Source organism: Anabas testudineus, chromosome 18 (assembly GCF_900324465.2).
Source record: "Anabas testudineus chromosome 18, fAnaTes1.2, whole genome shotgun sequence".
Lineage (NCBI taxonomy): Eukaryota > Metazoa > Chordata > Actinopteri > Anabantiformes > Anabantidae > Anabas > Anabas testudineus.
In genome coordinates, this window is record NC_046627.1 from 15789719 (window position 1) to 15814154 (window position 24436).

At 40.6% G+C, this 24436-nt stretch overlaps 1 protein-coding gene across 19 annotated transcripts in view; it reads right to left on the reverse strand.

Moving 5' to 3' along the window:
* The window catches only part of LOC113157074 (protein tyrosine phosphatase receptor type D), a 315285-nt gene that overhangs the window by 173528 nt on the left and 117321 nt on the right, over positions 1-24436 (reverse strand). For all 19 annotated transcript variants that reach the window (XM_026352333.1, XM_026352323.1, XM_026352322.1 and 16 more), the window contains exons 4-6: positions 23743-23817; positions 20324-20437; positions 11908-11951 (exon numbers count right to left, since the gene is read on the reverse strand). The gene's annotated coding sequence lies outside the window, so the exon portion shown is untranslated. The remainder of the gene's footprint in view (positions 1-11907; positions 11952-20323; positions 20438-23742; positions 23818-24436) is intronic.

Sequence of the window (24436 nt, forward strand, 5' to 3'; positions counted from 1 at the left end):
TAATATTGAGAAATTAGGGAGATGGCAAGCTGCAAATATGATGATACTGAACATTGAGGTTAGGAAAAAATAGTGGCTTCCACATCAAACATGTTTATAAAGCTTTAAACAAAAGCAACAACATTTGCCTAATCTTAACTAACTGCTTTTAATGTCTAAACCTAACCACGTGGCAGTAACCTGGGGCCAAAGTCAGACCTGTGGTGTGACAGTGCTGTGCAGTGTCATCTCCTTATAACTCTGATTCTTTTATTAAATGCAAAGCTTCACTCATTAAAAAAATAACGTTGCATTTGCCCATGATACATCCACAGGGTTGACTGACTGACTTCGCTCATCTCCTTACTTTGTCTCTGTTCACTGTACCTAGCATTAGTACACCCGCCTCAAATACCTGCACAGCTGGGACATCTGTTCTGGTTAATACAGAACTTCCAACAGCTTGCAGTCCAAAAAAACCTTTCAGCATTTTTCTGACACCAGTAAAATGCATCAATACTCAAAGCAGGTGGCTGTCAATTAGAAACTTCCTCACTTTTGTATTGGCTGTATGTTAGCTATGCAGCAGATACAGCAGCTTACACTGTTTGACGTTCAGCTATGGGCGCGTGTTAAGCAAGCCTCCAACATAGTTAGGGTCAAAACTGTTAGCCCCTGTTAGTAATTATGAAACATTTCCCTAGAATTTTGTAACTGAATTCAATATTTTATTTATTATTAATAATATAATTTAGCATTTTGCAAATGTAGTTAACACTTATGTGGTAAAATTATCATGTTATTTTTCCCCTTTTCTATGTAAGATACACCTGAGTATTCAATCATAATTCATCTTAACTTAAGGGACTCAGTGAATAGGGCTAGTAGCAATTGAACTCTTGTTAGAGATGGATAACATAATTTCATCAAGACAAAAAATGAAGAAATCAGCTTAGAACTCAAGCGGAAGATAGTGGATGCTCATCTTAAGGCGCCTTCCTGTCATTTCCAAGCCTCTCACAGTTTGTAGAACAGCTGTATGTTATTTTATTGCAAAGCACAAGGAGACCTTTTTTTTTCTTTTCTTAGAAACAAAAACCTGTGCATGGTTAAAAGTGCACCATATCAAAAACTTTAAAAAGGAAAATAATAAAAAAAATAGTTTGTCTGCTGGTTTGTCAATGGGAGGGAGAGGTACTTTCAATTGCTAATTTTCATTGAACTAATAACATTGGCCATGTCAATTTAGTCAGTGCATGAGTAAAAAATCTGAATCAAACTTAGTGCAGATTATGTCTTTGTTTTTGGAAACTAACAGTTTTATAAATATAATATTATAATAAACAGTTTTGGTTGTGGTCAGTTTTCAACACAATTGTCACATATTTAATTCATTTGAACACAGATTGTCAGTATCAAAGCCGAGAAGAACATTTTGCTAAACTTCCATCTGTACAACTAGACAGTGGTAGAGAAATATTGGTGTGCCAACCCTCCTTTGCAAACTGCTGATGAAGTGTGGGATTCCACTTTGATGGTAATTTGAGCATAGACAGTCTTAGACAAGAATATTTCATGAGGGTTGAATCTGTCCCTTCACATCTCTCTCAGAACTTCCCACTTCCAGAAACTTCCTAACACAGTCAGTTATCGTTGGCACCATGTGTCATGCTTCTGACGGTTTGATTGTTTCTGTGTTTTTACATCGAGAGAAGTGAAGAGAAAAAGAGAGCTTCATGTGTTGCTCAAGGTCCTTTTAGATACTCCCCATCCCACATCTCCCTGCACAATTAATTTTATCTTTGGGGTATTATCAAGAGGGAGCCTGGCAAAGCAGCATGACAGAAAAACGGTCCAGAACCCCGAGGCCCAGGGTGGGAATTAATCTGTTTGACAAGATCTCTCACAAACGATTTGCCTGGCTTTCCTTCAGTTGGATGTTGCTACTACCCTACATATCTGAGGGAGTGAAGAATAAGCATGTTTCAAACATAATGCAGACCATACTGGCTCAAAACATTGAAGTGAGCAATAACAGGGCGCTGATGATGTGTTGGAAAACAAGGAAATAATGCACCCTTGACACGTGTTGCAACAACCTTAGGTGCATGTATGTTAAATGAGCATGATAAAGTAATGATAATGAATTTCCGTCACGACCAGCTGACATTGGCATTGCTTTCTTCAAAAGGCACAATTTAGTCCTGAATCAAGCTCCCAAAAATAGTTAGCCTTGTTCAGTTCACGCTTTCAAAACTATTGACATAAAGCAGACGTTTGATGGGATGCAGAAAATTAATCAAAGTAATGATTGAATAATTATCTCAAGTGCAATTAATTAAACATGCCAATGAACTCATCTTGAACAGCTGTCCTAGCTTCACCACTTAATCACTTGTGAGAATTACCAAACACAAATGGAGGACACCAAGTGCATGCAATAATCTCTGCAAAGTGCATTGTTTACAAATAGTAATTAATATCACACCATGTATTAGCAGCCTAAGTGACTGCAGAGCACTTCCATAATTGTACCACAGAGAGTTGGGTTTCTTCCGCCTTCTTTGCTCAGACACCTTCTTGTTAAGACAGAGGACCGATTATAAAATCGAGTGCTGGAGTTACGGGCTGCATTCCTAAAATTCACACAGATTTACAGTGTATTTTTATTCAGTATTTTGTGGGTGCCATGGTACCTTATTAAAATGTCAAAAACACACCATACTTCGTTGCAAAATGTATGATTTAACCTACTGAATGTCCTGGACACCATTAACCTGATAATTCATGCTCAATCCAATTTCTACCCACGTAGTGTAAAATGGATTTATTTTATGTTTCTGCCTGAGAATGTGAAATAGTTCCCACTATACGTGTTGGCAAAGAACTGCCCAAAAGTGTCAGTGAGCTCCCTTAGTGTCTCTTGAAGGGATAGTTGTGGCCAATGTGCCAATGCAGGAGTCTGTGGCATTTCTAGGATGAGGTAATTTTGGGCATCACGTATACAGCTTTCATGGTTGGTGAAGCCTAACAGTCAGAGCGAACTCCTGGAAATGGTCTGTGTGGTTCTGACATATGAGGGATCTATCTTAGGCGGACTGGGGTCTGGAAACAGATGAATGAAGATTGACACTGAGTGGCAGCAGACAGCAGCCAACCTAAAAAGTGTTGAAGAACAGTCACTAACACTTCAAGCGGGGTCATTTATGAGTTAAAGTTATGGTTTAGAGATTGCAGTAATACTGTAGAACTGTACTAGTTCAACACATTTGACTACTGTAATATGACACACTCATTACTATAATATCAGTAATTACATGCACTTACAGTATTATACTGTAGCTCACATAAAATGGTGGTATTGTCATATGAATTTAAAACCATTGTAAAGGGTTGAACATAAAAAAAGGATAATTAGCATATTCATTATAATTTTAATATCTTCCCTAGTACTGTGTATTTCATTCAAGACCACAAGAACGAGATACTACAGTAATTAAATTGGCTTAGTGCTATGCAACGTTGCTTTTTTTTCCTTCTTCTTCGAAATTTGCATGTATAATGAAAATAAAAAAAAAGAAATGTCTCAGAGGTAAGGTGAGAGATGATAAAATACAGCAGGGGTGTGTATTTTAATGTCATAGGATCAGACAAATGTCCGTTTAATTAGTACAAAGTTGTGTATTTTCAGTGTGTATAAAGTGTACAGATGGGGTATGTGAATAAAAAACGGTGCTCCGCTCCCTTATGTGTTAACAAGCAACTAAAAAAGACCTGAATTAAAACGCCATAATTCTAGTTAATGTCTGCTGAGATTCTTATGAGACTATTTAAAGTTATTGGTAAGACGAGATTCCAAATAAACTTTTTAGTGCTGTGTTATTCTGTCGTGCTGCAGTTCGAGGTGTTCTTCGAAATGTGTGACAAACAGCTCATGACTTGGACACATCTGGCGCCAGTTTCCCTGAATAACATGTCACAAACTTCACCAATTTGTGTTGAAAGAAATCATCTTGACTCATGTCTTTGTTAGAACTCTTTGGACTGGAAGGAATGCAATAAGCCCCTTAATTGTCCTTGTGTTCTTGCAATAAAATTGTTGGAGCCATGGCACTTTCATGTGTTCCTCTTTGTGTTTTGCTTCTGTCTTTGTAGTCGTGTATTCCACCTCCAGTAGCAGTCCTTAGGCAAGACCTCTTCATGCTTACCCTGCCTTTGCATTGTACCTTGTAAGTTCCTGTGGATAAAAGCATCTGCCAAATGACTAAAAATGTGTTTATGTCACACTCGACAATTTTCTTAACAGCTTTAAGAAAGACAGTTTTTGACTGGGTAAAAAAAAAAAAAAAAAACAGTTTAAAGTACAAACTAATTTTGCAGCTTGTCGCAAACAAAACATCCAGTCACTTCCAGTCGTTTTATTGTTTGCCCTTACGCGGTGCTTTGTTGGAATCGATTTCCTTTGCAGTATAATTGGTGTCATGCCTGCATTGGCTAAATAAGCCATTACAACCGAAGATACTATGGCAAACTGTAGGGGCATTTCCCACACTTTGCTTAAAAATATGCTGAGCAGTTACAGATGGAAGTTGGTATTTTTGGCCATTAATTGCAGAAAGCTTAGAAGAATCTACTATAGCATTTACAGGAATTACTACAGTAGCTTTTCCAGTTGACTACGGTTCATATATCTTTCAAATATTGAATGTCACTAGTATTTAAATGCTGCTACAGTATATATCACCATGCTTTAACTTGTGTTTTTAGCAGACTTCTACTGTATTTGAAGCACACTACCACAACATAAGTTCACCTCTGATCATTCAGTCATCCTCGGTGAACGTCTGGAAAATCCCAATTCACTGTCAGCTTTCCAGAGGAGCTTAATGTATTTTTGTTAACAGAAAAGTACGAGGCTAAAAGGTTAATATCAGGGAGTGACTACAATTCTCTATGCTATTGTAGCGGCACATCTCCTCTCTCACTCTCATTCTCTTTCTCTTGCTCATTCGCTCTTCCACAACCGTGTTATTGTGTGAGTGCACACATCCAGATGTGCGCACACACACACACACGCACACACACACACACTCACACTCCTGTGGTGCTCGCTCTTGTCCTCAGTGTACACGTTGCAGCAGAGCCATCCATCCAAACCTGTCGACCATGAAATTAGGTTAAGACGTAAGGCTGTGAATGACACAGGTGTGGATACAAATGAGAACATCCGTATGAAGAAGTGCAGATCCAGGACGGCTGATACTGTAGTCGTTATAGGCATTCAGAATTATATTTCGCAGCTTCCTCTTTCATTTTATTTAGACCACTTTTCCTGTCGTATGTTAGTGGTCAGGACAGGGCATTAGCGTACATGCTAGGAAACTGCACCTAAGGATGTTAGGAGCTGTGTCATATTGTAAATCTAATTTCCTATAGTAAAGTTTAAAGTCGCTCAAGCTTCTCTACACTCGTCTGCTCCCTTGCATTTATCAGAATATTTACTTTTTAAAATACATTCAGAACTATTTTTAACTACTAACATTAAAAACTGTATAATTTATTTTCAAATTAATTGAAAGGTTTGCAAATTGGTTATGGTTTCATAATATAGTACAGTGGTGATCATTTTCAAAGGCTCCCAGTTATGGATTTCTTTTATCATATGTTATATTTCTGCAATAGCAAAAAAGAAATGTGCATGGTCATTGTCAGCTGACTGCAGCACTAGATTACCATCCAACTAGAAAGACATATGCATACTATCAACACATTTCAGGACAAAATGTGTTATCTGTAGGTGAGATTTGTAACATACCTACTGTATCTACATCTAAATTCAATGTGAATTGAATGTGAAGGTGAGAATGTGACAGTGCCATGGGATTTCTTTTGAACATGGGGGCGATGGCGACAATTTGCTGCGGCGTCATATGAACTGCAGGTGGAAAACGTAGCCCGGATTTTGTTGATGCGGGTGGTGTCAGAGAACTGTACGATGTGACAGAGAAGTCAGGCACAGTAAAGACGATTATGTATGGATATGAGGTTTCGGAAGCGTTCTTTAAAAGGGTGGTAGTGATTTGGCAAACCTGAGCTCTATGTTCAGGCGTTTTCAAAAAGCACTGATGGCCCCTCGTCGATTCAAAATTGCTTTTACTTCCCCCCGTACGCTAAATGTCCAATGTTTTTCACTTTCCTTCACATAACACAGCAAGACAAAGAGAAGCTGACAGGACGAAACAATTACTTTGCGGTTAAACCATCAGATTTGTCATCGCCGTTTGGCTGTAGAAAGGGTCCCAGCTTTTGAAAAGCAACTACACATGCAGCTGGTAATATGAGAGCGCCATACTGGCTATTGCTTTTTACTGTAATAGCTATCGACCTCTGCATAAGCAAGGATCTGCTTATATCTGCAGTCCTTCAAACCCCACTGAGTTCAAACATTATAAAAAGTTTCAAGTCCAATCACCTCAGGTTCACACTGATACAAAAGACTGCTGAACATTTAAAAGGGAATAAAATATGTGCTATAGTGAATATGATATCAGTTGAAGCTGATTTTGATTGATAGGGCCCTTGGGGCCATGTGGGCTGCATGAAAGAAAAAGTCAAGAATGAATTTGCCAGCTAATGATCCTTTCCGTTCTTGAATTATGTTTAACCTAGGTATACCAGATACCATGAAGTCAAAAAAAGGAAGGGTTGAAGTGTGAGTGGAATTGAAATGTGAATCAAGCAAAACAAAGCCTGCACACTGCAGTGTTTGTATGAATTGAATAGACGTACGTGCGTAAATCACCTCATTTAACGTGTCGACTGTGCCTGCTTGCACACCACCACCACACACACACACACACACACACACACACACACACACACACACGCACACACTTGTGAGATGCCAAGGGTCAAGTGGTTTTCAGTGTGTGCTATGAAAAGTCCTGACGTTAGCTAATATTTCCTGATGTGTTCTATTTTTATTTGCATACTGGCTGCTGCCTCAGCCAGCTCCTATTGTCAGAGCTTTCCATTTGAATGTCAACACTATTATTACAGCAGGTGATGCAACAGCAGGTGTCTCTCTGCCTGTCTGTTTTGTCTCCCCTGCCTTTCTGTGTCTTTGTGCTCTCTCTCTGAGCCTCTCCTGCTTCTCCTTCCACCGGTTTTGTTTAACAGCTATCATTATGTGTCTGCCAAATGGAATCCACTTGGAATCAACTTTTTCTACCCTTTGCAAGCATCTCCATTTTTCTAGGTTTGACATTCTACCACTCTTTCCCCACTCACTCTGACTGTAATGGGTGAAAGGGAGAAAGCTCCTTGTTGCTGTCTTGCCTCTCTTTTCTTGTTGTTTATAGCCAAAGCCTTGACAGTGTTGCTTCTGACTTAGCTTGGGAGAAATGGATGCTTTTACATTTCGCCCTACTGGAAAGTGGCAGCGCATGGTAATACTAGTAAACACAGTTCATTACAGCTTTGACAGCTGATGACCAAGGCTCAACCCTCCTGCACCTGCCTCTGTAAAGAATGCACACAAACGGGACTTTCTATCTTCAAGATGTTTCGAGTGATCAAAACTGAGGTGCCGTTCTTTTTTTATTTTTGTATCCTGTGCTCTTCTGTCTCTTTGTCCTCACTTTCAACCATGTAATCAAGTGCACTTTATTGCTGTCATGTCTGCTTAGGGTCAGACTGTATTTCCAACTTTGGCATCACTGATGTTGAGAGACTTGGGACTGTGGGAAGAAACCTTTAGGTGATTTGGGATGATAGTGTGCCCTGAAATGCTGCAATAAAGGTAAAAACCAATTTATCTGATAAGTTTGTTCACTTATTCAATACAACATTACACCACAAAGTCCTTGTTGTATCCCCTTCTTGGCCAGCAGACTCTAATGCATCTCAGTTATCACCCCTTGAATATTTAAGAGGTAAATGTAGGTACAGGATTTTGACTTATTCATTTTAATTTGACCCTTTAGTGGGGTGCATCACTGTTTGCTGTGCTCGTAGTGAAATAATAATCCACAAGCAAGGGTCTCACCATCAGATTGGTTTGCTATGTCTCTATGACACATATTATAGAAAAAGACAAATGAAGACAATAATAAGACAGAAATAATAAAGAAATTGTAAATAAATATGTAGATATATATTTTAGGTTCCAGACTTATACTAATAGAGAGTTAGGAATTGAACATATAAACATCCAAACCCAAAGTGTCATCACTGTAAAGAAAATGAATGTATATGAAAAAGTGAATGACCCAGTATATTGCCTTGTGGTTCTCCTCTACCAGATCATACTTGAGAGTAAAGTTAAGCTTAGTTATGACATCCCATAAATACTGTAATGTAAAAATAGGGGTCATCTTAGGGAAGATCACTAAATAGCCACTACTCCAGAACTATTACAATAGTAGACTTTTGATTTTTTTTCATTCAGAAAAAAATGTGTGTTTTGATTTAATGGATTTTGCAAATAATTCCAACAGTAGTGTAATGGACCAAGCTTTAACATTACATATACCATAATAGGCCTAAAAATATATAGGCAATATAAAATATATGTAATATATGTATACACATGCATATACACTTCATGTCAGAGTCAATTTGTTCCACTATGTTGGCTACACTACAGTATTAATCTGATGTCTGATTAGATGAGCAGCTCAAAGATATTTCCTTGAAGTCACAATGTATTAATTAAATGAACAGCAAAATGAGTGTTAATCATGCAAATGATTAGATTTATGGGTGTGTTTTGAGGTTTGAAAAACAGATTTGACAATGAATAACTTGATTCTCATGCTGCCTCAAACCAATGATGCGCCAAATAACCAATCACTGAAGGGCACAGTTGAAATCAGTTTTTGAAAGTTAATTCAGTCCCTGCATGTACATAATGTGTGGATTTTGTGAATTGTTAACCCCTGAAATAGTACATATATATATACTATATAGTATATACTATATATACTATTTAGGGATTATTAGTATCCAACGTGTACTTCTTTAGAATAAGTACATAAAATATGCTGTCGTTTTGTCTTTGGTGACACTGGCTGGGCTTACACCAGCCTTCACAGCATACTGATTTATTACATTCTGTGTCATCATAAATGCAGGTACGAAAAAGAAAAAGGCTTATAGGCGAATATTCAAAGTGCATGCGCAGTACAAAAACAAAATCCACAGGTTATAGACAGCGTTTGAACACTTGGCGTAGAATTAGCCTAGATTATGTGGATTTCATCTGACAGCTTTACCCTTAAACCCATATGTCCAACACAATGCCGTATGTATGCTATAAATGTCTGACATGAGTTTCATTACTGTAGAGATGTGGAATTCATTTTGGCACAACTAAGCATTTTAATATGATTGCCACTAATATCATTCATATTGGCAAAATTTCCAGTTCAGCGACTGAATATTCTCATATCCGGTGGGAGTGGGAACGGCACTTTTTCTCTCCCAAAGAGGCAGCAGCAATATTGCACGTCTTTTGAGTTTATGCAAAGCATCTCCCATTTTCCTCCAACAGCACTCACTCAGAGCAGCCATGGCAAATATCATTAAATGCCCTGTTAACACTCCTCTACACACACACACACACACACACAGACACGCACACAAACAAACACACACATAAAACCGCATCTCCCTTCTCTCTACCCGTACTCGTCCCCCCCCCCGTCTTTTTCTTCCTGACTATCACTCAGTGGCAGTGCACGAGAGATAGAGAGTACATTGATCTGCCAAAGTGAGCAGCCATTTCACAGGGCGAGTCTGTGCGGTGCTCCTGTCCCTGAATGGGAATTGCTCATTTCACCTGGCAGACTAGTGGAAAGCCCCACTGGAGAGGGACAGAGGGAGGGAGCGAGCACAGGAGTCAGGGCCCTGGTCAGGGTTTGGCAGGCGGCAGATAAGAGCTCCTCGTGCCGCTCCTGGATGCACTTACTACTGCTGCTGGAGCTCAGCCCCTTTCTCTGTCTTTCACACACTCACCTACACACACGCGCACAGCTTTGCTAAACACATGTGAGGCACTAATAATAACGTTGGCGTTCGGGTGAGTCAGCCGTCTTTCCTCAGGCAAGGATAAAAGTAAAACATGGTGCCTTTATTGAGTCTGAAATCACTAACTGTGGAATTCCCAGAACAGGGCTTTAGCTCAGGCTGTATTCCTTTCATTGCCAAGATGCCATGTGTCCACAAGATCTAATATTTTGTCCAAAGCAGGCAGCCACTGATAGACTGATAAATAAGCTAGTAAATTATTTATGACGTCCGTACAGACAACACACAGTGTATGGAATATGTAGTTGTGTAGATCAAAAGAGTTGTAGCTGAATAACTTGGGTCATCAGTACAAACTATGCATTTTTAAATTAAGCCTTCATCTAGGTGAGAAAACCAAACGTCCCTTGTGACTTGACAGTGCCAAGTTTTGCTTTTTTACACCCAACATAGGATATTTCATATATCAATCTTACATTTTTTAACAATACCTATAACAAAATTACTTTTTAATTCGTTTTTTGCCAAATTCCCTCTGATGGAAATAACAATATCTGCACGGCTTATATTTAGTACTAGTGTTTTCTCTACTGAAGGATGCTTGAGCTTTTGGAAAATGCAATTTGTGGTATCGTGAGTGTTTCTATAATTTTGTTGAGCTCATTCATAAAAATGAGGCTACGCTATACAACACAAATACCTCTGACAGCGGCACAAACACGGCCTCCAGTATGGCAAAAAGAGCTGAATCAGCACTTCTGTTGTATTAAACAGAGTTAGGTTTAGCTTGGTATATCTAACAAGCCGTCAGCTGACTGTAAACACAGTGTCCTCGGTCACCCTGAGATTAACCGAGTGCTTCGAGTGGTTGAACATAAAAATATAAATCATGCTACAGTGCGCTAACTTTTACTTGGCAGATTCATCATTAAAAATATTTCTCTGCTGTGCAATGATAAAAATGTAATTCAGGCAGCTACGCGTCTCTCTCAAAGCTTGTCTTATGTTTTAAATTCATAGCAAGCTAGACGGTGAATTCGCCACGAGAAGAATTTAGTTTGAAAATCATCCTTGCGCTCTTTACGGTATTGAGAATATTCAAAATGCTCCTTTTCTGGAATTCAGCTTAGCTTAAATATTACGATTTTTCTCATTTTAGATTCTAAAATGTTACGCTTATAGGTTTTAAAAAAGGATCACATGCACTAAATCTGCATCAGTCTTGACTTGCATATGAGCAGGGGCCTTCAGCCTCCCCGGCATCCGACTCACCTCTGTGGCAGTGCCCCCTGTCCCCTCCATCTCCACCTTCCCATCCCTCATACGTCTGAAACACATTCCATCCAGCCACTTCATTCCCCCCACTTCATCCTTCACGTGTTCTCAAATTTATTTCTCTCTATCTCACTCCTCTGGTCAGCCGGCTTTCCCTCCCGCCATCTAGCCCTATCTCTCGGCTGCTCTCCTTGCTCGGTGACAGTCTCATCACACTCTATCAATCAGGCTTGTGAGGCCCGGGCGCAGTGCAGCACAGCATAGCATCTCGCAGTCCCGGTCTAGTCCCATCAGTGCCAGTCAGTCTCCCTCACTCTCTCAGTCACTTTAAAAAGGTTTAGGTTGCCAGATATAGTCTGTTTCCTCCCACCCCATTGCAGGTCAGGAAATGGGAGGGATTGAGCTGCAATCGAGATTTAGCTTAGTTCTTGATCTGACATCACTTGACGTACTCTGACCTATCTCGGCTCTCAAATCATGCAACTCTTAGACGGATATGCACACGATCAGCTTGAACACAAATTCCAAAACAAAGAAAACGTGGCACGCGAGCCAACGATGCACAACAGAGGTCAGACACATGCTTGTCGTTTGCCTCGTCCGCCATTCCTTTGCGTCTCTTACCTGCCGCAGGCCTCATCCTGTGGTTGACGTCTCAGGAAAGAGAACTGCATAAACGAGAACAAGCAAAGAGAAACAAGATAGGGATGAATAGCTTAATCGAGCTGTCCGTGTGAAGTAAAGCCCTGCATTTCTGCACATTTTATTACAAACAACAAGGAGCGCTTAATAAAAAAGTGTACTGTACAGTAGTCTTTTTTGTTCCGCTGCTCATTTAATTAGTCCATTTACTCAGCAGCACCATGTACAAAAGATACAGTAAAAAGGCACACAAAATACTTGTTGTGCAACCAAATTTCAGTTGAAGGAACGGAAAATTGCATGTGCAGTCAAGACAGACTTAACCACAGTTATCGATTGGCTTTGTGAATTATAATGAAAAGTGTAATTACATTTTCCTTTAAGTAGCACAACAAATTAGGCTTGTGAGTTATTCTGGAAGCGAATGAGGGGGGAACAGAAAAAAAAAAAAAGGGAAGAAGCTTGCATTTAATGTGCTCGGAAGATTTTCTCAGGCTATTTTCTTGCTAAATGCATTAGCAGATGCTGCTGTGCCCATACAAGCCTGTGGACTAATATTCTTGTAAATGATTAGCTACTTATTTAACCAACAGGGAGAAATATGCTCAGGGTGGTTACAACAAAAATTAGTTGGGGATAAACATTTTTAGCTACACTCCGTGAGCTTTAATTTGACTCATTATCTCTTAAAACATTATTGTAGGGCTTTATGGCAGTCAAATGAGACGATTAGCAATGATGATTATGAATGTCATGATTGCAGTCGTCTCTCTCTGCCCAAAACTTCGGCTTTGTGTTAATTCAGAGGCAATTTTCTGTGTGAATGAGGTTTCGTGTGGAAGACGTGTGTGTGTGTGTGTGTAAAAGCAGGAATGGGAGCCAGCAACCTTAACGTTTCAAATTAAAAGGTCTCCGAGGACATCAAAATTGCAGGGTCTTAACGTGTAAATGACGGAGAACATGTTATAGTCCCCTGTGGGTACATGAGGGTAGAACTGGTTTCTAGCCCCCCCCCCTTCAGCCTAACTTCATCAACAGTGTGTTTTTGCTGAGTTCTTTGTTATCAGGGGTTCTCTCTGTGCACCCTGTTCATGCTAATGAATCCACAAATTAAATTGTAGAACAGAGGAATATTAGGGCGCCTGTCGTTTTGATGCGGTGAGGAATACTCAATTAGGCCGGATTTGGTCCCCGTAATTATTACATTATAGCTAAAGATAAGTGTTCAATGGCGACAAATGCTTTGATGGACTCTATTCTGTGACAAAGGCAATGGGTGAGTAAAGATGAAAATGCCCGAACAGAAGAGTGAAAGGGTGAAAAATAAAATATATATATATATATATATATATATATATATATATATATATATATATATATATATATATATAAATATATAAAAGCAAGTGAGAGAGTGACAAGAAAGCTATCGCACAGGAGCCCCTGTCTGCAGCAGCCATATTTCATTACACAGCACCAACGCTTAGGAGGCAATCAAGCATATTTAGCCATCCTCGTCTCCCCCCACCCTCCCCAATCCCCCCCCACCCCAAAGCAATTATTACTCCCCAGTTTTTTACTGTGCTTTGCCATGGGGAAAATGAACCGCAGTACTTATCAGCTCAATGCATACACAAGTGACGAGGAGGACATACTGTATAGGTGAGCACAACGCGTGTGCCAGCGAGGGGGGCACGCGCAGGGGAGGGGATGGAGGCTGAGCTGACCACTGGCGAGAGCACATTTAAGAGCAGCAGGCGGAGCAAGGGGAGATACAGAGATAACCGTAAACATGTCACCCAAAAAAAAACCCCGCTGTTATTTGCATTCATATTGGAAAGAGCCAAATTGATGTGGGGTCAAACAGGGAAGGTGAGGGTTTATGACCTGTACATAGCCCTGCTGTCAGCAGCTCTGATCTATCGGCCCGGCCAGCCTTGTCAGACTTTTTACGCCTGATTATATTATCATGGCTGACGATCAATGCGAGTGAGTGATCGTTCATCTGCAAAGTAGAGGAGAATGAATACAGCGGAAACGCGAGGAAATTCTTTAGTAATACAGTGAATGGGGGAAAAAAAAAAAGCATTTCCCATCCTGAAGTCATCTGGTTAAGTGATGCACGGCCTTGCCAGTGCAGCACACAAACTACTTTTAAGCACACCGTTGCTGTGTCTTGCTCCTTTGCTCAGTGTGTGTGTTTTTTTTTTCTCAATTGCTATATTGAGGTAATAGAGAGAAACTGCGGAGCTGTGAAATAAACAACAACAACAGCAACAGCAAAAATCATATTTCAATATTCTGTGGGGTTTGAGCAGCTAATGTGCACTCATTTGGGTGGCACAGCCGCCAACTGCAGCATTAGTCCCCATCTGGGGGACTTGTGTTTTGGTGAAAGTGCTTCTCCATTTGCGAGACTCTTCAGTTCTGGGCATCCTCCCCAAACCCATAACTCAGCGTGCCTCTATCACTCCCATGCGACTGACTGTCATAATCATCAGCATTATGCTACCTCAATGGACCTGATTTACAAGTCTGGACATGGCACCAGCTTCGCGCAAAAAGGGGGGGAGAAACATGGGGCTGTTTGCTGCCGCCAAGCCTATTTCTTCCGAACGCATTTAATGGGGAGGGGAGACTGATAATGAGGGCAGAAAAGTAGCTTTTCAGGCCTTTGATTTGTATACGAGACGGCAAATAAAGCTCTCAAATAAGGTCTTGAATGTTGTTCACAATTTCAAATAGAAGCTTTAATTTTTGCAGTTCAATATTTTCAACATAGAACAATGTAATGCATTCGCTGGAGTCACTGGATAAAACATATAAGGCAGCAGAGGATACAGAAAACAAGCCGGGGGTATGTTATATCGGCACGTCATGATCACCTGATTGACAGACATCAATAACACTTGCTCTAATAAACTTATCATTCCCGTGCATCCACCCATCCATCTTGTCATTATCTAAACTGATTTGGCTTGTGATTACATTTCCAATTCGGCGTGACACGTTCGGGGCCCTGTTCAATAAATTGTGGCAGTGATCATGGCGTCTTTATCAAAATGCGCTTTGAAATAAATACGCTGATTTCTTTCGTCGTGCGGCGATAACACGCCTCATTATACGTCTCTGGACTTTGATCATATTTGTTCACCTGGAGGCACCACCTGGCCCTTTCCTCAACCCTCTCATTTATTTATTTCATAAAAATCACATTAGCTTATATTCATCCACACACACACACACACACACACTGCGCCTGCCATCTGATAGGGTCACATAAATCAATTTTTTTTTTTTAAATACATGAACACGCCAACAGTTATATGTGGCTCCCAAACTGCCTGCTGATAGCTAGCTGCCATTTCTTATCACTGCAGCCGAATATAGCTCCGTCATGAAGGCACTTTTGCTTGCTGTCTAAATGGAGGAGACTGAGCGAGAGGAAATGCATTTATGTTCAAATTACTTAAGCTGCCTGCGAAAGCTCTTTGTTGAGCTGCACGGTTATGAAAATCGACTGGGGAAAAAAAAAAATCTTATAAAGTGGAAAAAAACAGTCTTGATGACAGAAAATCACCTGTATTCCTATAGACTTTTCTATTTGTCTGTAACATACAGTGATTCCTGTGTGTGTGTGTGTGTATTTTATTTTATATATACAATCCACTTGTGTTGTTGACTATAATCAGGAGGCATGCAGAGCAATCTGCTTCTTTACAGCTTCAGAGAGAGTTAACAGCATCAAATAATATAGCGGAGATCTCACTCGGTCACAGGACAACGTGAATAGACGCCATCCGCCTGTTGTTGTTGTTTTATATTTCTGCCATTTGCAGTATTAATTTGCTAAGCCGAATACATAAACTAATCAGGCGTGTTTATTTCTTGCTGTTGTCGAGCCGTGGGCTCCAGCGTTTGCAGCTCGTACCCCCGGAGTTAATGAACAAAGCTGAAATGAGCTTTCGTAACTGTGAAAGAAATGGCTGGAAAAATAACGCGGAGCCCATATCCTCCTCTGTCTTTTTTTTTTTTTTTTTTTGCACACGCGGTTCCAGCTGGAAAGAATTTGATTTCTCTCCAAATGGCAGTGTAGGTGTTACAATAGTAGGGAGAGCCCATTGGCGGACAGCGTGATGTTGTGAGACCATTTGATAGACAGCGGCACAGCAGGAGGAAAGACGAGAAAGGAAGTGGGACTCGGGACTACAGAGCCAAGAGACTCCTTTCTCTTTCACTCTCCTGCTCCCAACTGCTCCCAGTGCCAGAGACACGGGCCGCTGCACAGACAGATGGTGAGGAGTTGTGTGTGTGTGTGTGTGTGTGTCTGAGAAGCTAGGTGTGTGTGTGTGTGTGTGTGTGTGTGTGGTGGGTGGTGACGCCATTCGCCTTTGTACAAGTGTGAGAGAGACGGAGAGCCAGAGATATAAGGGGAGAAAATTAAAGAGGGAAAAACACTGCAGAGGTGTTGACGTGAGAGGAAGAGAGAGAGAGAGAGAGAGAGTGGTGACTCTATCACGCAGGCACTAATCCACCTACTATTTTTTTTTTTCTCTTTATTATTTTTATTTTTTAATTATTCCACATCCAAATAGCTTGTGTACTTCATTACCGGTGCAATAAAAGTTCATTTGCGCTGTCACTTTGCGTTCAGCCGTTCACACCGTGCACAGGGAAGACACAGCACGTAAGGGACCTCTCCTGATGACAAGAGGCACACCTACTAGAAGAGCAGTGGGTGTGTGGCGAGCGAGGGTGGAAAGATTGTGTATTGAGACACTGCCATCTACTGGATTTTGTTATAATTTCAATATCACCATGACTATTATTACATATACAGTGTGCATGCATGAATTTCTCCTCCCCTCTCACCACTGATTGGAATTCACTGTAATAAGTCACCATAATAAAAAAAAAAAAAAAAAAACTGCACAACTCTCTCAACAGCTAATTTGTGCTGGATGTATATATGTTTACAGCTCTCCTTTCTGAAGGGGGGCTGTAGAAAATAGACAAAAGAACTCTTCTAGTGCGTGGACATGGTTATTAAATGAGCCAGGGGGATTCAGAAGAGAACTGAAATCCAACCTATCCCAAACTAGATAGGTAGAAAACGAAACTGAACCAGACGCTACTGATGAAGACTCACTGCTCATTCGTTTCTTGATTCTGTTGCATGTACGTTTGTGTCTATGAAAGTGCATGATGTCACGTCCAAAGCAAACGGGAGGTCGCTCTGTTGAGACCTGAGGGTGGGTGGGTGGGGGTTTGGGGGCGAATGGTGATGCACAGCACCATCTGGTGGCTGTATCACAAAAATAGTCAATCACATGTGGTGCGTAAGGACGTCTTTTGAGTTTTGTAGTGGGATTAAATGCAAACAGGTTTTAATTGAATGGCTCATAACACGCGCGATAAGTGCTCATTAGAGTTTTTGCGTTCACTGGGTTTATTTTTTGTTTAATTTCATTGTATTGCTTGTGCTGTCTGTTTGTATTTGTGCGCTCGAGAGTGAGATGCACCTGGGCCCCTTTCTAATGAGCAGCCTGTGTGTGTGTGTGCAGCAACTGGCATGAAATACGACTTTAAATACTTCTTCCATGATACCTGGAGATGAATCTACTAATCACAGCAGCAACGGCAATGTTAAACAATCATCACCACACTACACCAAGGCTTTAAAGCTGAATCCAATGCCCAGTCGTCTGAATGATCCCCCTGATTCATCTGGATACGTACTTCATTTAAGTAAGTCATTTCGAGGTTATCGTAAGTTGTCATTAATTATTTCACATTGTCTTTTTATTTTTTATTTTCTTGATCTACTGTGGCCAGTATTTCAATCTCTAATCCAGTCTGTTTATGGGTTCGTAAAGATTCACCCTGGGAAACCGCAAGCTGCTATCTGACGTGAAACAGATTTGATCCATTTTCCAGAGCGTATCTGTCTTTCTCAGACAGCCGCTTTTCAAAAGAAATATGTCAGCAGTCGGGGGATTATGCTTTTTTTTTTTTTTTTGCCTAATCACCAAAAGACCTAACCTGCCTGACATTTCTTTGGTTCAACAATGCGGCGTGCCAAGCCGAAGTCGTTTTCCTATTTAGATGCTTATTTTGATCGCCTTTTGTTCTCATTGTGTTGCCACAATCGTGTGTATTAACCATTAGCGTCATGCTCCACAGAGTTACGCGATAATCTTGCTGCAAATTAAAGGTGATTTAGGCAGAAGAAGAAGTGATCGAATGAAAAAATAAGGCTGAAGATGGACTCGTTTCACAACCTTGTTCTGCTGGTGTTGAGTGGAATAGACTCATCATCGTCCATCCTCATTTTCTCTCCTAAGAGGCACAGTTTGCTCTATTGGTGGGGGGGGGGCAAAGCATCTATCAAAGCATCCTGGAGGTGACTATTCAGGTAAACATTCTCACTCTCAGCCCTGCCTCCAGCTATGTGCAGAACATATGCAGTGCACATGCTCAGTGATGAACTTCCACGATGTAGCGTGTGTTGTTTTTTTCCTAGCCTGCATGTAACGTAGTACACGTGTTTGTCATTCTTCCCCCCTCCTTCATCTCAGGCACATCTCACAGGCAATTCTTAGTGTGTGCGTGCGTGCTTTGCTAACCGGTGGTTGTTAGGTGCACTCAAGTGTAAGCACACAACATGTGGGATGAGTGTGATGGATTCCCGGTATCGTCGATAGTTATTTGTGGCATGCCCACAACCACAATTCTCCAGCCACAGCTTATTGCATGGGGCGAAGCTGAGCGAGATACACTCTGAGGCTGGCATAAAGCCACTGGACTTTGTAATAATTCATCAGCCAAAAAGCCCTCCATGTACTCACCCTGCAATATTTATACCCAGCTGAATGTATTTTCTCAGCTACATCACTGCACAGGGCCCAGGGCAGAGATTTTCTCTTCGGAGAAACAGCTTTTTGTATCTCTAACCTTATTTAAATCTGAGAAACAATTCTCGTGAGCTAGCCCCATGATCACATTCTGTGCGTTTAGGACGGACTATGTGCTGCACTTCCTGTGGCTGCTGTTCGTTGGTACGTCTCAGCCCGCGTGTGCATTTTCCATTATCGTGTTTATGCAGCAAAAAATAAATTACAGCGATGATAATTGTATGATTTTAAACGTGCTGACAACACTAATTTCAGTGTCCAAAATGAGCTCTAGTTTGCAGTAATTATTTATTCAAACATAGACATTAAGCTGTCTGAGTCTGGTATTTTCTATTACTCTATCTGCACTATCCCACACAAATCCAGCGTGAACTCTCAGCGGACTATTTCTTTTGTTTATTTATTTATATTCTCTTCGTCTCCTCCCGTTTCTTCCTCATTTTCTTTGGTGTTGTTGTTCCTATTACTAATTTATGTTCCCTTTCGCTCAGAGAGGGACATGAAACGTCAACGCTTCAAAAATGTGGCAGTAAAGAGGCTTTTCTAAAGCGGCGAATGGAGAAGAAGAGTCGACAGTGATGCTGTCCTCTTAGAGGCGCAGGCCGTCCAAATGAAATGCAAATGTGAAATGCTACAGCTCTACAACAGCTAATCATACAACATGGAAGCCTTGATTAATATAACTTTGTTTTTAATATGTTTCCCTTATTAATAATAAAATATGTTTTCTCAGTGAATCACAGAGGTTACAAATTCTCACTTGTCCCTCAGAAACATCCAGAAATGAGAGCTGAGCGATTTGATCCATGATTACATGACTTTTTTTTTTTTTCTAAAAGTTGTAAGATGGAGTTCATTTTTCTATGTTGATTAACATTAAATGCAGCACTTTGTTCTCCCCATTAAAATAAATCAGTTCTCTGCTCTGGTAAATTAATTATTCGTTTCTTTAGGCCTCCCCTAATACACTATTTTCACGCTGCATTAAACTCATTAATAATACTGACTCTCCATCTATGCTGATGACGCCCACCTGTTGACCTTTGACCTCTGCTTTGTGTTTGATTCAGATGTAGTAGGGGTTAAAAAAAAACATATATTATTCTCAAGCTTTGAAAAAATATACTAAAATCATTATTATTATTCTGTTTATTTAAGACAGATTTACACTTCTCTTAGTATCATTACTCCAGTTTTTCATTTTGACAAAATGAATGTTCACGCTTGTCTTGTGAAAGAGCCGGAGTCCATTTAAAAACAAAGACTATGGTTTGGTTGAGAAAAGGCTCTGCTACCTGTTCTTTCATTTGTTTGTGCTATTTCACTTTACGTTAAAAGCAGCTTCTCTCAAATGAACAGAGGGAAATGGCGCTTCCTAATTTCTACAGAACAAATGAGATGCAGGCAACACCTTGTCTGAGGAAAACAGCTGCCCACTGCATTATGCGGGTTGCTGAATTTGAAAGAATTCCTGTTCAACTCACCAACGAATGAGGCTCCTCTTTCGGGGTTCATGCAGGTGCCAACATGCTGCCCGATGCTGCAGTTTTACCTCGCCGACACACCACCTGAAATGAATGCCCCCTTTATGCCCCCACCTACAGTAGGAGATGAGAAAAAAAAAAAAAGTCAGTGGGATTTTGATCTGGTGTAACTGAACAGAAAATGTCAGAGCAAGACAAAGAAAAAAAGAAAAAACACATGTTGAGAAGGCAAATAGCAAAAAAACTGAAACACAGCCTCATGAGTTTGAACCATTTTGTAAATAACCTGCCTCAAAATCACCCCAACCTCAGCACCCTGCTTGCATGAGAGGCTTAGTGCATCATCTAAAGGAATCAGTGGATATTATTTAGAAATGCATTTCTAATATTAGCGTGTTTTTGTTTGCGGTGAACTCTTATGAACATGCACAAGGTAGAAAGGGACGATGGCCTGAGGAAAGAACAAATATGCCAGATTTTAAATGTTCAGTTTATTTTATTTCCCCCTTTGTTTGTGTGTGTTTCATATGAAATAAATGATTGCATAAAAATTACACATACAGCACTGTGCATGCAACACTTTGGGTGAACCCTAGCTGAAAATAATCACTTCAGGTCATTCTTAAAGACTCCACTTTGCATCTTGGTGGCATCTCTCTAGTGTAACTAGGATAAATATATATATATATATATATATATATATATTTATCCTTCACGTTTTTCGACTCACAAGACTGTATTTGCATAGAATTAACCTCTCGAAAGACATATTAAAGACAGGACTAAATCTGACGTGCCTTTGGAATAGCTTATGTGCATTTGCATAACGTCTGCCTCCTGTGCAGGTGATAAAGCAGCATTAAGCCCGGATTACAGTATTTGACTTTGTGTGTGTGTGTGTGGGTGTGTGCGCACGTGAGCACAATAAATATACTGTACACTTACGTGTGTACCTGGAAATGTGTGCAAACGGGAAACTGTTTTAGCTGTGTTTTTTTTGTTTTTTTTTGGCATGCCTCCCTATCGCCGGCAGGGCCGAAGAGAACAGCGTGCTGCGCCTGACTGCCACGTTACTCATGTGACTTCATGAGGGTACTAGTCCCTTCAAGCAGTATAATAAATCATCACAGCCAGCGTTGGCCCACAATACATGCTTAGATGCACACACACTTTTTTTTTTTTTTCTTTTTCCAAGCCATAACACAATATATCAAAGTTGTGAAGTATGGAAACGCTATCGTATCAGGCACCCTGACCCTTCAAGGTTGGACGGGATAGAGTGCGGTCAGTTGGATCACACCACACATACTAATGGGTTTACTTGTAACCACACATATTATCATATCTGAGTGAAGTATTATAACCCCCACCCTACTTGGGCGCTCACGTCTTAGCCACAAAATACCACCTTCACCAAAGTATTAACGCACCACAATACATTTTTCTCCATTACCACTTCTCTTTCTTGTAGAAGAACAGCGTCTTCCCCCATTGGTCTCTTCTCATTTACTGTAAGCCATTTTAGGAAGTAGACTTTGGAAAGTTTCTTTTCTTTTTTTGGTCCTGGACTCACTGCTATTCTAAACCAGGTCACCCGCTACTGCTGTGAATGCTGCTTTATATAACACCATCAACTCCATCTGACAGGTGTAGGGCCACCTATGCACCCGCTTGTTCTCGCCACGGCAGCATTTAACAAGTATCTTTAAAGGCCTTCTCTCTGAGAAGAAACAGCGGATTCAATTTAAATTTAATGTCTTAATGGTTTCGGAACAAGACATACAAATGGCCACCGCCGCGCTCGGCGATGGTGACAATTTTGCTGCTGTCATTTACAATACTTCAGGCGCAAAGTTAAGTCCAACTTGCTTGTCTTTACTTAACGGTTTTTTGGCTTGCCTTTTCACTGAAGCTACATTTGTTCCTGTCATCTTTAATTTAAGTCACTTTGCCACCTGAGCCTGAACACATTTTCACAGTAATTGCCACAAAGGACAGAAGACATCATGTATATGAAATGCTGTGAGGGGAAAAAGCATCATTGCTTCCTTGCATCACCTATTTTGAGCCCCTTATGGGATATATTTGAGGCTGCTGGTAAGAACTGGAAATAACAGCAAAGCCCATGTCCTAATAACAAGAATGGGTTGGAACAACTCAGGCATAATATGATCTCCAAACGGCAAACTGCTAAACTTTCTCCACAAACATACACTTGATAAGTTCACTGGAAACGCTGTGGACACGTGGAGGAATGTTCTGCTGTACTCTGGCCTCTGCCCAAAGAACAGTAACTGGCAGCAACACAAATGCTCCAATTACAGCTGAACCCGCAGGTCCTCAGGGTGAACCACAGCACTACTCATCGATCGGGAAGACAAAAAAAAATGGAAACAAACGTACTGTGATAGAGAGGAAGTTCACTCTGATTGCAGAGGACATGGACTACGTTATTACATTATCCTAACTAGAGCATTATGATGATAACGATGCTGTACAAGTAATTTATTTAATGTGGCACGTGTTGAATTACTGCACCACAGCCAAGCATTTGTGGCCATGTGATTGTAGTATCTATCTATCTATCTATCTATCTATCTATCTATCTATCTATCTATCTATCTATATATGTATTTGTGTATAAATTCCTGCAAGTCATTCAATGTCACCTACTGTATTGTAACTAAGTTATAGCTGTTTTTGTTTTTTCTTTCCTGAGGTAGTGCTGTTGTCCCCTCTGTGATGTCTAAAAGCACCTGTCAGTCCTCTACTGTATGTACAAGCTTCAGGAACTGCCGGTGGGGGCGTCCTCTGCACAGTGCTAATGTGAAGACAGGTTTTTTTTTTTTCCTAAAACACTAACCCAGCAGCAGTAGACATTTTTGTACTCCAGAGGGCACCATCAGCACGCTTTATGTGTCAACAAGCCCTAAGTAGTAATACCAAACACCTTTCTAGTGTGAAATATCTTAACAATTTAGCACAACTGGACACACAGAGGGTCAAACAACAGGATGACCAGTACTGATTTATAACAGGTTGAGAAAAAGGACACTGTACTGTATAAAATCTAGTAAGGTACGGCATCTATTGTGGAAAAACAATTTAATAAAACAATTTCATTTGTTTGCCAGACTCAGGTATATATCAAATAATATGATTCAGCCAGTGAAGAAACAATAGATCATGTGCAGACATTTATTCTTTTAACACAGTCATCCATACTAACTGCATTTAGTTGTTTGACCCTTGATGTGATTTCTGCGGGCTGATGTTATTATCTTGTTGATATTACTAGGCACATTGACATTTGAACGGTGAAAAACAGGATTCTGGTCACCGCTGAATGTCAAAGATGGAGTGCTTTATTAAATAATACAATTTTATTTTTCCTCCCCATAACAAAATGTGCATCTTACCTGTTTGGAATATTCAATTGCGATTGCTGCCTCGGACCTGAGTGATGGAAAGAAAGAGAACTCCTCTGAATCTCCCTGGAAGCAAAGAGAGAAGAGGGGAGGTCAGGGTGTGACATGCTTTAGTGGATTGCATCATTGTCCATTTGCAATGCTTTACATGTTGAGATGTATGGCGACAAGTATGAACTATAATGCACAGTAGCTTCTGTGCATTGCTGTGGTATTAGCGCCGTGTTGCCCCATTAGGTTCACAAACATGCTTCTTGTACTCTGAGGAGGTCGACTTTGCACCGTGCATATTGAGATCAGCTATAAATAGACTCGCGCACGAACACTTACAATGTCTCCAACGCGTACAGGACTGAAGACAGGATGGCAGGATGTTTGGTTATGTGTGACATTCCTTGACGGTGACTATGTGTCATATACCTTTAGCTGTGTGCAAGAAAAGCATGAATGTGCACCAGACTTACAAGCGCAGGAATCCATACCGTGCACATATTATGGGACTGCAATTAATTTTGTCTACTGCTGGGTTCGGATTGGAAACTAATAGGCTGGTAAGGGAGGCTTGCTAGCACAGAAGGAGCATAGAAGCCCTCCTTCTGGAAAACACACTGGCAGACTTTGACAAAAACACACTAGCATTAAGAAACTACAAGCCAGCCTCTTTAACAGAGGTTCAGCACATGCA